General features: G+C 41.0%; 1 protein-coding gene across 1 annotated transcript in view; it reads left to right on the plus strand.

Moving 5' to 3' along the window:
- OSBPL10 (oxysterol binding protein like 10) overlaps window positions 1–13,162 on the plus strand; it is a 295,305-nt gene that overhangs the window by 143,535 nt on the left and 138,608 nt on the right. The window lies entirely within an intron of this gene.

The following is a 13,162-nucleotide window of genomic DNA, read 5'->3' on the forward strand; positions in this document are numbered from 1 at the left end:
GGAAAATTTCCTACTCGGCACATAGGCTTGTAAGGTTTCTGCAGCTTCCTTGGGCGAGCAGCTCCCACGGGGTTAGTAAGGTACTGTTTACCCAGGTCCCTTGAGTTATTAGCAAATCTCGCATTTCCGCATCAACCTCGTCAGTAATACCAAGCTGGGAATAAGTAATTAGTGGGATTTATTCTGCAGATCCTGGAGCATTTTGTCTGCAGCGGAGGCACGTTGACAACCATGTGATTTAAACTGTGTGTGTGTGTGTGTGTGTGTGTATGTATGTGAAGCTTGTTGAAACACAAGTAGGAGTATCCTTTGAGCTCCCTGCTGTGTGCCTGAGCATTTGGGCAGGAGATAATGATCTTTAGGTACCTAGGAACGCTTTGGTCAGAGATTGTGAGAAAATCAAATTTGCCCCTTGAAATGTTCCGTTTTAGGATTGCATTGGACTTTTCTCATCCTCACGGCTGGTTTGACCCGCTGGTAGGTGACAGAGATTGAACATAAAATAAGAGCCCTTTTCCCACCGTGGTGCGGAGTGATCATTTATAGGATTCCTTGACATGCAGCCTTTTTTTTTTATTCTGTGATTTCATTTCTGGTGTAAAATATCTCCTGGGTCGATTATATGGAGATGTGGGAAGAAATAGAGAATGGAATAAATCGCGAAATGCCCATCTTCAGGGCAGTGGTAATACAATTTCACCGTGGGAATTATCCAATAGAGGTGATACCTGCTACAAGAGACATATGTAAATTGTATGCAAATGACAAGGTAATACCTGAACAGGGCCTTGAGGGGAAAAAAGCTTATTGGAACCCATTGTTCTAATTGGCTCATCATTCAGCGCGACTGCATCAGCCCCAGGTGATACCAGGTACTCTGGCTCGCCGGGCAATTGTCTGTCATTTCTAATTCAGGAGCTTGTCTTTCTAGTCTGTTACCTTTCTGACCTCCACTCTTGTTCGGAGCCTTGCTCACTTCCAGCCCGGTCATGCTGTCTTCCTTGCTCAAACACCCCAGGGGCTTGGCACCTGTTGAGTGTCTGAGAATACTGTTCCCGGGATGCCAGGATGACTCACTCCTTTGCTTCACTCTAAATCAGCTGCTGCTTTCTCACGAGGCCTTCCCTGGCCACCTATCTAAAAGCGGGAAGCCCTGCCACCTTTCTCTATCTCTACTTGATCTTGTGTATGTGTGTGTGTGTGTGTGTGTGTGTGTGTGTGTGTATATATATATATATAATCTCTGCTTTGTATTCTTATATATATGACCTAAAATACTTTACAGTTTACTGATTTACTTACTTTGATCTCTTTGCTTCACCAGAATGCTGCTTCCACAATGGCAGGGGTATTTGTCTGTTTTGTTCATTGTTATATCTCAATTGCCTAGGGCTATGCCTGGCACATAGTAGGTGCTCAAGAAATACTGGGATCTCTGAATAATGTGGGTCTATTGCTTTTTAGACAATCTGTGTTTATTTATAATTAAGTGTGGTGGCGTGTCATTTCCAGATTCTTCTGTCTCATGGAAAAGGAGAAAGATACTAACAAACCATTGTTGCTGTTTTTAAAGTTAGGTTTTCAGGGAAAGAACAGTAGTTCAACCAATGGTTAAAGTTGGGGTTGAGGGATGCATTGCTCTCTAAGTATTTATGTTCATAGCATCTGCATGGTGAGCCCCTGTATTAGGTTCCACAGGGTACCCAGTGGCTGGTTAGACACAGGCCCCGGCCTGCGGGAGGTCACACTCTAGGGGAGACATAAGGCACAGATCTTATGAGTGTGACCTCTTATTTTATCTCAGACATCTGTAGACATACTATTCATTAAACATTGTCCCTATTATTAAAGTTAATTGATGAAAAAAAATTTAAATCAATGTATTTTAGTTTTATGTATTTTAGCCCTTAAAGAACTTATTATTTAATATTTGAGAATTGATATGCTATATGGGACTTTGATATTAAAAAGCAGTCTCTCCTCAGATTCTAACTAAGCTATCAGTTATGGTGTCTATAAAGAGCTGTGGTGACACTTTTGAAGTTCAGTGGAAGAGCGTGGGTGAGTCACCTCTAGCAAGGCAGTATGGTCTGATGGCTAAGAGCATGAACTTGGGAGCCAGCTCTCGTGGACTTGAATCCCAGTTCCATGATCTATTAGCTGTGTGACCTGGGAAAACGTATTGACTTTCTCTCTGCCTCATTTGCCTCATCTGTGAAATGGAAATTATAGTGCCTACCTCATGAGATCATAAAGAAGATGCAATGACTTAATGTATATACATTATACTTAAAGCAGTTCATGGTACATAATAAATATCAAGTAAATATGAACTATTGTAAATATATTTATAATTAAAGTTATTATCATCATTATTGGATCATGGCAGACTCATCAGTCCAAACAAGGCTATCTCTTGAATAAAATATTTTTTTAAAGTCTTATCATTGTTTTCTTTTCTCTTCTGCTCCCATTCTTCTTGTCCCTGTTAGCATCGATTCCCTGAATATGTGTGGGTTTTTGTTTGCCTCCTATGTGTTTTATTTATTATTTATTTATTTATTTATTTTTTCATTTCTCCGAAGCTGGAAACGGGGAGGCAGACAGACTCCTGCATGCACCCGACCGGGATCCACCTGGCATGCCCACCAGGGGGCGATGCTCTGCCCCTCTGGGGTGTTGCTCTGTTGCATCCAGAGCCATTCTAGTGCCTGAGGCAGAGGCCACAGAGCCATCCCCAGCGCCCAGTCCATCTTTGTTCCAATGGAGCCTCGGCTGCGGGAGGGGAAGAGAGAGACAGAGAGGGGGAGGGGTGGAGAAGCAGATGGGCGCCTCTCCTGTGTGCCCTGGCCAGGAATCAAACCTGGGATCCCTGCATGCCAGGCCAACGTTCTACCGCTGAGCCAACCGGCCAGGGCCCTCCTATGTGTTTTAAATGTACATAAGTGGTATTGTCCTGCAGATCTTACCATTGTCTTTTTAAACTTGTCTAACTCCAGCGGTATATTTTAAGTTTTGTCAATGTTGTTGTTGTTGTAGGTACCTCTAAGTCATTACTTCTAAATGATGCATGTATATTGTTTATTGAATGAATAATCTATATTTTATTTATAGAACCTCTGACTGAGCCTCAAACTCCCCACCCTTATAAACAGTGAACATTCCTGTATATACAAGTGACTGTCAGCGTATTTGTTGGGTATCTTCTCAGGAGAAGGCTTGAGGATCATAAGGACCATACATATATATATACTAAATTATCACTGGATTCTGCTGGCTATATCAGTCTACTCCCAGTTGTGATGTAGAAGGTTCCAGTTTCTTCCTATCCTTGCTATTATTTGGTGTTATTTTACATTAACTTTGGCAAATCTGGTGGGTGTAGAATCTCCTAGTTACTTTAATTTGTGTTTTCTCTGATTACCTTTTGATATACTTGTTAGTCATTCATGTTTCCGCATATTGCCTATTTTTATTTTTGCCCATTTTTATAGTGTTTCCTGACTTCTGTTTGTAGGAGCCTCTTTTATATTCTAGGCATTAAACTGGCTCCTCTCAATCTCCATAATTTGTTAATTTTGTCTACAGTCCTTGTTGAATAGAAACCCTTTTTTACAATGTAGTCTAATCCATCAAACATTCAACTTATGCTTTATGCTGTTGATCTTTTTAAGACATGCTTTCTTTCATACAGTTACATAGATATTCTCCTGCATTTTCTGTGTTAGCTTTGTAGTTTTACCTCTTACATTATGATTTTTTACCTCTTTATATGTTGTGAGATATAGAGCCAGCTATATTTCTGCTTTTCCCAATATTAATTATTTTTCTCCACTGGTTTATGGTGCTGCCTCTGTAATATACCAAGTTCTCATGCCCTTTTTTTTCTAGTTTTACTCTAGTTGCTTGTTCCTGCATGAACACCATATAATCATCATGACTTTGTTCATAGTTGTATCTAGTGGTAGCATGAGTCTTTCTCCTTCTTAAAAATTAACTTGGCCCTTCACACATCTTTATTTTTCCACTCATACATTAGAATACATTTGTTGAGTTGCTAAAAAATTCGTGCTGCAGTTTTTATTATAATAATTTGGGGCCCTGGCTGATTGGCTCAGTGGTAGATCATCAGCCCAGCATGTGAATGTCCAGGGTTCAATTCTCGATTAAGGCACACAGGAGAAGTGACCATCTATTTCTCCACACTTCCCCTTCTCTCTCTCTCTCTCTCTCTCTCTCTCTCTCTTTCTCTCTCTTTCTCTTCTCTCCTTCCTCCTGCAGCCATGGCCTGATTGGTTGGAGCGAGTTAGCCCTTGGCACTGAGGATGGCTGTGTGGAACCTCTGCCGCAGGCACTAAATATAGCATGGTTGTGGAGCAATGGCACAACATGGGCAGGGCATCACTCTGTAAGGGGCTTGCTGAGTGGATCCTGGACTGGGTGCTTGCAGGAGTCTGTCTCCCCTCCTCTCACTTAAAAAAATATAGAATAATTTGGGAGAACTGACGTCTTTACAGTATTAAGCTGCCTACTCATTAATCTGCTATGCATATTTTCACTTTCTCTATTCCTCATTGATTTCTTTTGTAGATTAAAAAAACCCTACTTTGCAAAGCTTTTATGTATTCCTTATTGGATCAATATCTATATATCATAGTTTTTATTTGCTATTGTGCATATCTTATTTTCTACTATATTTCCTAATTGGTTATTGTTGATACAGAAGAAAACTATTGATTTTTTTGAGTTCATCATATATCTGGCAATTCTGCTGGACTCATTAGTTTTTTTTGTAAAATGATCACATCTACACTCCGTGACATTTTTATTTCTTCCCTTTTTATCTTTCTCTCTTTTCTTTTTCCTTGCCTGTCTTGTTTATAAAATTAAAAGCAATGAAGCTGAAATTTCTGTATTAATTATGCTGGTTACTCTAGGGTTTTGGTATGTAGGCTAAGGAAACTTCTTTCTAGTCCTTGTTTTCAAATTTTTTTCCTATTAAAATATCAACTCAACATTTAAAAATCTTTGTTTCATGTTATTTACAAATAACATATATAAAATAAAATTCTTGAGGATTTTCAATTCCAAGAAAACATAGTATATCATTATCCTGCTTTCAAAGGAGTGTTACATGTATATTTTTGTGATGATAGGTAAGTGGGTTGAAGATTTGGGTAAGAAGACAGGTAAAAATGGATATCAGCTTTCCTCCTTTCTATCAAATATTTTAATGTCTACCATGTGCTAGACACCATTTTAACTAGTGTCTATTCAATTGAGAAGGGCCACCTGAAGGGTTTGAATCTGAATCAGGCTTTTTTGTTGTTGAGTCTTGAGTGAGATTTATATAATAATTTGAGTCCTACTTCTGTGTGTTTTATTTTACCTTTTTGAAGTGGTAGCTTTTAGATCTGTAAAAGGAGCGGGCGAGGCGTGAAGCTCCTTCTAGCTCTAAAAGTCTCTTATTTCCACAGCATGAGAAGTGGAGAGCCTTGGGCTTGGTCAGTAGAAAGAGGCAATCTTGACACTGTCAGAATAAAGCACAGAAAAGGAATCTTGGTACTTAGAATAGCAAAGTCCCAAACAAAGGATGTGGATGGAAGGTGAGAAGGGTGGATGAGGAGGAGATTTTGAAATGGCATATAACTTCTTCCAGGGGGATCTGGAAGATGGAGGCAGGGGAAGCGGGGAAGGGGAGGGTGGTGTGTGGTAACGGCGTCACATGCACGAGACCAATGCTTTAAGTCCACTTGGGACCTTCAAGCTGGACCTAGACAGAGGCTGGGCAGAGGATGGGTCAGGGATTCTAGAGTGGCTGGATTAGCTGTTAAGAAGAGTCATAGGCCCTAGGCCCTGGCCGGTTGGCTCAGTGGTAGAGCGTCGGCCTGGCGTGCGGGGGACCCGGGTTTGATTCCCGGCCAGGGCACATAGGAGAAGCACCCATTTGCTTCTCCACCCTCCCCTCCTTCCTCTCTGTCTCTCTCTTCCCCTCCCGCAGCCAAGGCTCCATTGGAGCAAAGATGGCCCGGGCGCTGAGGATGGCTCTGTGGCCTCTGCCTCAGGCGCTAGAGTGGCTCTGGTCGCGGCAGAGCGACACCCCGGAGGGGCAGAGCATCGCCCCCTGGTGGGCAGAGCATCGCCTCTGGTGGGCGTGCCGGGTGGATCCTGGTCGGGCGCATGTGGGAGTCTGTCTGACTGTCTCTCCCAGTTTCCAGCTTCGGAAAAATACAAAAAAAAAAAAAAAAAATTAAAAAAAAAAGAAAAAGAAAAAAAAAGAAGAGTCATCAGCAGAATTTATCTGGGAGCTGGAAATGTTGGGAGAAAAAGCAAGCCAAAAATGTTATTTTCACCCCTATATTCGTGGGAAATGGAAATGTATACATATGCTTGCACTAATTTTTTTTTCAAAGATCTGGCATTTGCCTATGTAACCATGGTTTTGGGATGGTATGTTTTGAAGCAGGCTAGAGACTGCCTCTCTGGGGGAAATCACTATTTTTCCTTTGCATACACATTTGCATACATTTATGTGTGTGTATATTAAGAGGTTCTTGCTAGAAAGTTATTGGCAAATGTTTAAGATATGTTGAAGATGTGCAGATGATAGTGGAAGAAACTCTCTAGGCTTGGAAACTTAAAGTTGAAACTCCTATTTCTGTAAGAAGATAGGAATTTGGAAAAGTAGAGAGAGCTGAGTGTCATTTTGAAAGGTAATCATGGGAATGAACTTGGAAAATTCCCAGTTTAAAAATATTTTTTTCTACTTTAGGTCTGTTTTAACCTTGAGATAACCAAATATTAAAAAGAAGAAAAACTAAACAAGAAAAGCAGGGCAAATGACAAGGGTCAAGAGAAGCTATTTAAGCAAAATAGTGGAATGGATTCATTAAAAAAGTGCTCCACATTTTATTCAGATGTTGACTACCAGGAAAATGAGTTTCTGAATAATGTTAAGGCCTTGAATATACTATTTTTTAAACTGTCATGCTTTTTCTTTTTTTTTGTTGATTTTCAGGTATGTTTACTTTTGGAAGAAAAGGAATAAATCACAATTTGTGCTTAGCTTTCACATATTCATAAGTGGTACATTGTTTTTTTTTAGTAGCGGAAGAGAGAAGGAATGTAATGAAATGGTTTTAGTTGGTTAAAGTTGTTTTTTAACAATATATAACCAGGCTGGGTTTTTTTCTGTCTCCCTTGGGCTATTGTATTCTGAAATATGGTATCTTTTTTTCCTCCTGCACTTGTGAAATAATTCAAGGAAGTGAGGAAAATATGCTTCAAGTTAAATGTCATTTGGATGTTGTTATAATTAATTGAACTTTAGTAATTTTTCCCATTAGAAAAATATTCTACAGTTGAAGTGGTTGCCCCAAATGTATATTTAAAATCTTTCTTCCTTTACTTCTTTACAGCTTTTTAATTTGAGCTTCAGCAAGCCTATTATAAACTTTTGATACATGTTTTAAGAGATTTTTTAGGACCAGCTAATTATACTTTCAATTTGGGGTTTTGTATTTTAGTCTAAAGTATTAATGGGAAATTGCCCATTACTTATTTAAACTAGTTCGTTATCTTTGGTACCCATGTAGCATTGCAATTATCTATAGGCACTTTATATTCTACAACAGATGGGTTTTTGAAAATGTGAATTCATACTTTAAATGTCCCTTTTCTCCGAAGGAAACTGTTTTTAGTAATTAAAATGATTACTTTTTTTTTTAAGTTAAGGAAGTGATAAGGTTATGTCTTCTTAAGGCACTGTTGACAAAAACAAGCTTTAAGTCTATAAAGTATTTGACCTTGGGACTGTTTACCCCTTCAACTACACTGGTGCCTCCTGGCCTCATTTTTATCAATTCATGAATCATAAGGTTGACATTTACTGCATGTTTACTATATGGCATGTGTTCGCTTACCTCTTCTCGTGTCATTCCCCATGTATAGTTAGAGTAAAATTTTAGAAATGAAAATACCACCTTACCTTCCTAGGCTGCACAGCTCATGGGTGGACGAGTTCAGATTTGAACTCAGGCCACTGACTTTAGAAACAGTGCCCCTAACCATTCCCTCACACTGCCTTGTAGGATTCAATCTTCTTGCTACTCTTCCAGACAGTGGGATGTTATGGAGGCCCCTGCGTAGTCCAGGGAATCCTGCTTGATGCTTCCCAGACCAGACTCTCTCTCTAGGTCATGGCTTGATTTCCCTAGCTGGACATATTCTTTTTAGTGCTTCCTCTCTCTTTCTTTTTTCTGTTTATTGATTTTATGGGGGGTGGGGGTGGGCGGTTGGAGCAAGAAGTATCAACTCATAGTTGCTTCACTTTAAGTTCATTGGTTGCTTGTCGTCTGTGCCTTGACTGGGCAAACCCAGGGTTTCGAACTGGCAACCTCAGCGTTCCAGGTTGATGCTTTATCCACTGCGCCACCACAGGTCAGATGTTCCTCTCCATTCCTAATCACACCTTTTCTTCATGCCAGTTTTGGCCCATAAATACTAAGTGTGTGTGTGTGTGTGTGTGTGTGTGTGTCCCTTCCTCAAAACCTTAGGGAACTTATGAATCCAACAAAGAATGTGGAGACGATCCAAGGGGTTGGTGAATATCATAAAACTCGATTGTGTGTTGAATGCCTGGGAGAGATTTGAGCGTCAGCACTCTGCCTTCCCTGCCGCCACATTCTCTGCTTGGGTGCCACCCCACGTGCCAGGCAGACAGCAGGAGTGACTCTCCTAGGGGTAGGGTGCATCTGATCTCCACAGAGAAACAGTCACCCTTGACTTTGAACTGTCTAGTCACCCCTTAGAAATAGTGAAGTAAATATTTGGAGCAAAAACTTGCCATACTGTTCCTCAAACTCTGATAATGCTTTATTTTAGGTGAGTAGCCAGGATGAATGTTTGACATTTAAACATGAAGCCTGGAAATTTAACGCAGTTGTGCTTTGGAACTCACTCATTCATTGTGGTGGCAGTTCGCCGTCATTTCCCTCTTTTTGTCCTGGTGCCTGATGACCTGTGGGATTTACTGAGTGAGACTTTTTACTCATTTTACCCTGAGAGGAGGTCTGCATGTGAATTAAACCATTAGAATCCCACAGTTAATGGGGAATTAAGGGTTTTTCAACTTAAATTTACTGCTTGTGAATTCAAATGACAACCATTAAATAATGATCATGGGTTAGATATCCGCAGTGGAATAATTTGGCTTCCGGGTGAATTTCTTGATTTATTGCCATTTACGGTGATATTGTTCCAAGCAAAGGCTCCTGTTGCCAGAGCTGTCTTCATCTGTAATTTCTGATGGGTTCTCATTCCACTCAGCATCTAGGAGTATTTTCTCCCCTACGGTCTTGTAATTTAATTGCTGACCACATAGGTTCTCCAGTAAGTATTTAATTATATTTTGAGCTTCATCAACACTTTGATCCTATAGAAAAATAAAGAGCAGGCCAGTGACTGCTTATGATTTTGTGCTAAGTGATTTTTTTTAACATTTTAAAAATCAGTAATGCTTTCACTGATCAAGTATTAAGCAGTGTAAGGGAAGAGATAAACATTAGCCAGGCAGCTCCCGCATGTCAGGCCCTGGGCTGAGAATCTTATGTGCGTGATCTAATTTTTTTTTCTTTGTATTTTTCTGAAGTTGGAAACGGGGAGGCAGTCAGACAGACTCCCGCATGCACCCGACCGGGATCCACCCGGCACGCCCACCAGGGGGCGATGCTCTGCCCATCTGGGGCTTTGCTCTGTTGCAACCAGAGCCATTCTAGCGCCTGAGGCAGAGGCCATAGAGCCATCCTCAGCGCCTGGGCCATCTTTGCTCCAATGAAGCCTTGGCTGTGGGAGGGGAAGAGAGAGACAGAGAGGAAGGAGAGGGGGAAGGGTGGAAAAGCAGATGGGCGCTTCTCCTGTGTGCCCTGGCTGGGAATCGAACCCGGGACTCCTGCACGCCAGGCTGACGCTCTACCGCTGAGCCAACTGCCAGGGCACATGATCTAATTTAACCTTCATGATGACTTTTAAGGGTCAATATTATCATTTCTTTTTAAAAAAAGATTAGGAAATTGATGCTTAATTAGAAAGCTTAAACAACTCTCACAAGGTCACACAGCTAGAACCCGGGGGACTGGGGGAGTGCACCTTGTCTTTCTGGCTTCACAACCCAGTGACAAATCTGCCTGTTCTTGGGTTGGAATAAGGCTCTCAGATAATCAACATGTAGTTTAGTAGACTCTTAATGCTTTGGCAAATTTATGGCCATTAAAGGATTAAAGAAATTGCTTTTATTCACTTCCACACTTCAAGTGAAATGATTGAGACTGAAAACAGATTATTGCTCTATTTCATGGTGGCGAAGGTGTATGCAGTTCTTAGACCACAGATCTCTGCAGTTACATAAGGCTGTTTAAAAGCACACCACTGCTTCCCAGCTCGATCTGTATTTGGTATAAATTATATCCAAGTTCAGATCCGGAGAACCTTTACAAGCTATTGTGGAATTGCGGGGTAATGCAGAATTCTGATTTCTCCCTTGGCTCCCGCCCCCACTCCTCAGCCTTTTGGTGATTTGTAAAATTACAGGCCATAGCATTTAATAATTTTTAGAGCTTTGACTGTTACCCCAGGCGGGAGGCTAAGACTGCTTTGAATGTTTTGACTGTCCACATCCTTTGTTCACTGACGCCGTGTCTACCTTCCCAGATCCTATGCAGGCTTGTGTTTCTTCACCCAGCACATCATCCAACTAACTACCTTTTCTCAAATTGGAACGAGGGCATAGGGGCATTTAGACTGTAAATTTTAACGTGGAATTAAAAAAACAATTGGATGGGTAGTACATTCATGTGGTTCAAAATGAAAGACTGTAAAAATAAACCATACAGCCTGACCAGGCAGTGGCGCAGTGGATAGAGCGTCGGACTGGAATGTGGAGGACCCAGGTTCGAGTCCCCGAGGTCGCCAGCTTGAGCTGGCTCAAGCAAGGAGTCACTTGGTCGCTGTAGCTCCCCAGTCAAGGCACATATGAGAAATCAACCAATGAACAACTAAGGAGCTGCAATTAAGAACTGATGTTTCTCATCTCTCTCCCTTCCTGTCTGTCTATCCCTCTCTCTGACTCTCTCTGTCTCTGCCACAAAATAAATAAATAATAAATAAATAAATAAATAAATAAATAAACCATACAGTGGAAAATCCCCCCCCCACTGCTGCTACTCTCTCATTGACTGTTTTGCCATAACTAAGTATCAGCTGTTTTTTTAGTTTTGTGTGTATCCTTCTAGAGTATTTTATGCTTTAAACAATGACAGCAAAAAATACTCATTTTCCACATTTTGTTGCAACTTTGCATACTATGGAAGAGTTCTACACCTTGTTCTTTTCACTTAACTACAATAGCTTTAGGTATTTGTTTTCCCGAGACCAGCCCAGGGGCCTTTCTCATCATTCCCTTACTGCTTGGTAGCATTCCATTACGGAGACGTGCCATATTTTATTGAACCTGTCCTGTATTGATGGATGTTTGGGTTCCCATTCTTTGCCCTTACACATACTGCTGCGGTACTCAGTGGGATCCACGCCGTATCATGTGGGTACAGGAGTATGGGAGGGTGCTTTCAGAAACAGGGCGTTGCTGGATCACGGGGAAGCTCATTTGTATCTGCTACAGTTACTGCCAGATTGTCCTTTTCCCAGCTGGCCAAAATGCTCCCACAAACTCGTTTCTCTATGGTCCTGTGAACAGATTGTATGGTCAAACTTTTGGATTTTTGCCAACCTGATGAGTGAAAGACAGACTTTACATATATTTTATGAGTACAGTTGCACATGTTTTTATGTGGTTTAAGGGCCATTTATCTTTTTTTCTGAATTGTCTACCTCTTGACCTGATGATTTAAGAGTTCACTGTCCTTATCACTTCCTAGGAATTATATTCCCAGTTAATAAATTAGAATGATGAGCCTTTTGTCTGTGAAACAAGTTGAAAGTATTTTTCCTAGTTTATCGTTTCCTAGCTTGGTTGTTCGTGGGAGTAAGTCTTTAAAATTTGTTTGTTTTCCATGTAGAAGTTTTAAGTTTTTAAGTAATCAAATTTATTGAGCTTTTTATTCTGTGGCTTTTGGATTTGGTGGTACTAGACCTTCCCTGCCCAAGGGCTGTGTACTTTATTCTAGTGCTTTTTTGTTTTATTTATTTTTCTTATCTCTTTGGTCCATTGGGGGGGAGGTGTCTATGATCTGTGAGATAGATCCAACTTACACCACTTTTTTAAAAAAAAAATTCACCTACATACACTGAGTTGTTGCTTGGATTATATATTACTGTAAGGTAAAATATTGTATAAGCATGGTACTTTCAAATGGGGTTAATTGGTGGATAACTTAGTATATTCATTTATGCAGGAAACATTTATTAAGTGTTTAATAAATGAATTATGTGCCAGGTCTTGGGGATATAAAGATGAGCTTAGAAGTGTCTCAAGAAGGTAGCTGGGCAATGAATATAATCCCAGTGCAGCGGAGAGGCTGAGCCAGACAGGGAGAAGCGTCACTGAGCTGAGTCTTCAAGGTGCAGCTGAAGTTTGCGGGACAGAAGGGGGAAGGACATTCTAGGAGGAGGAGCTAGTAAGGGCAGAGGCACAGGTCCATGAGAGAACATGGGACTAGGGGGACTCTGAGTAGCTATTCATGGCCATAGTGTGGGGCAGGACACAGCTGGAGATGAGACTAGAAGGCTAGTTAATGGAAATCGTCTCTGAGGTGACTGAATGTGGGATTTGGGCATGTAGTGTTGTATGTCTCCCCCATGCTTTTATCTCTCTAGGGTGAAGGGGTTCAAAATAAATAGGAAGCCAACACTTAGCTGTGTTCTGCAGGTCGGTTGTTGATTTTTTTTTTTTTTTTTTTTTTTACAGAGACAGAGAGTCAGAGAGAGGGATAGATGGGGACAGACAGACAGGAATGGAGAGAGTTGAGAAGCATCAATCATTAGTTTTTTGTTGCAACACTTTAGTTGTTCATTAATTGCTTTCTCATATGTGCCTTGACAGTGGGCCTTCAGCAGCCTGAGTAACCCCTTGCTGGAGCCAGTGACCTTGGGTCCAAGCTGGTGAGCTTTTGCTCAGACCAGATGAGCCCGTGCTCAAGCTGGCGACCTC

Source organism: Saccopteryx bilineata, chromosome 10 (genome assembly GCF_036850765.1).
Source record: "Saccopteryx bilineata isolate mSacBil1 chromosome 10, mSacBil1_pri_phased_curated, whole genome shotgun sequence".
Taxonomy (NCBI): Eukaryota; Metazoa; Chordata; class Mammalia; order Chiroptera; family Emballonuridae; genus Saccopteryx; species Saccopteryx bilineata.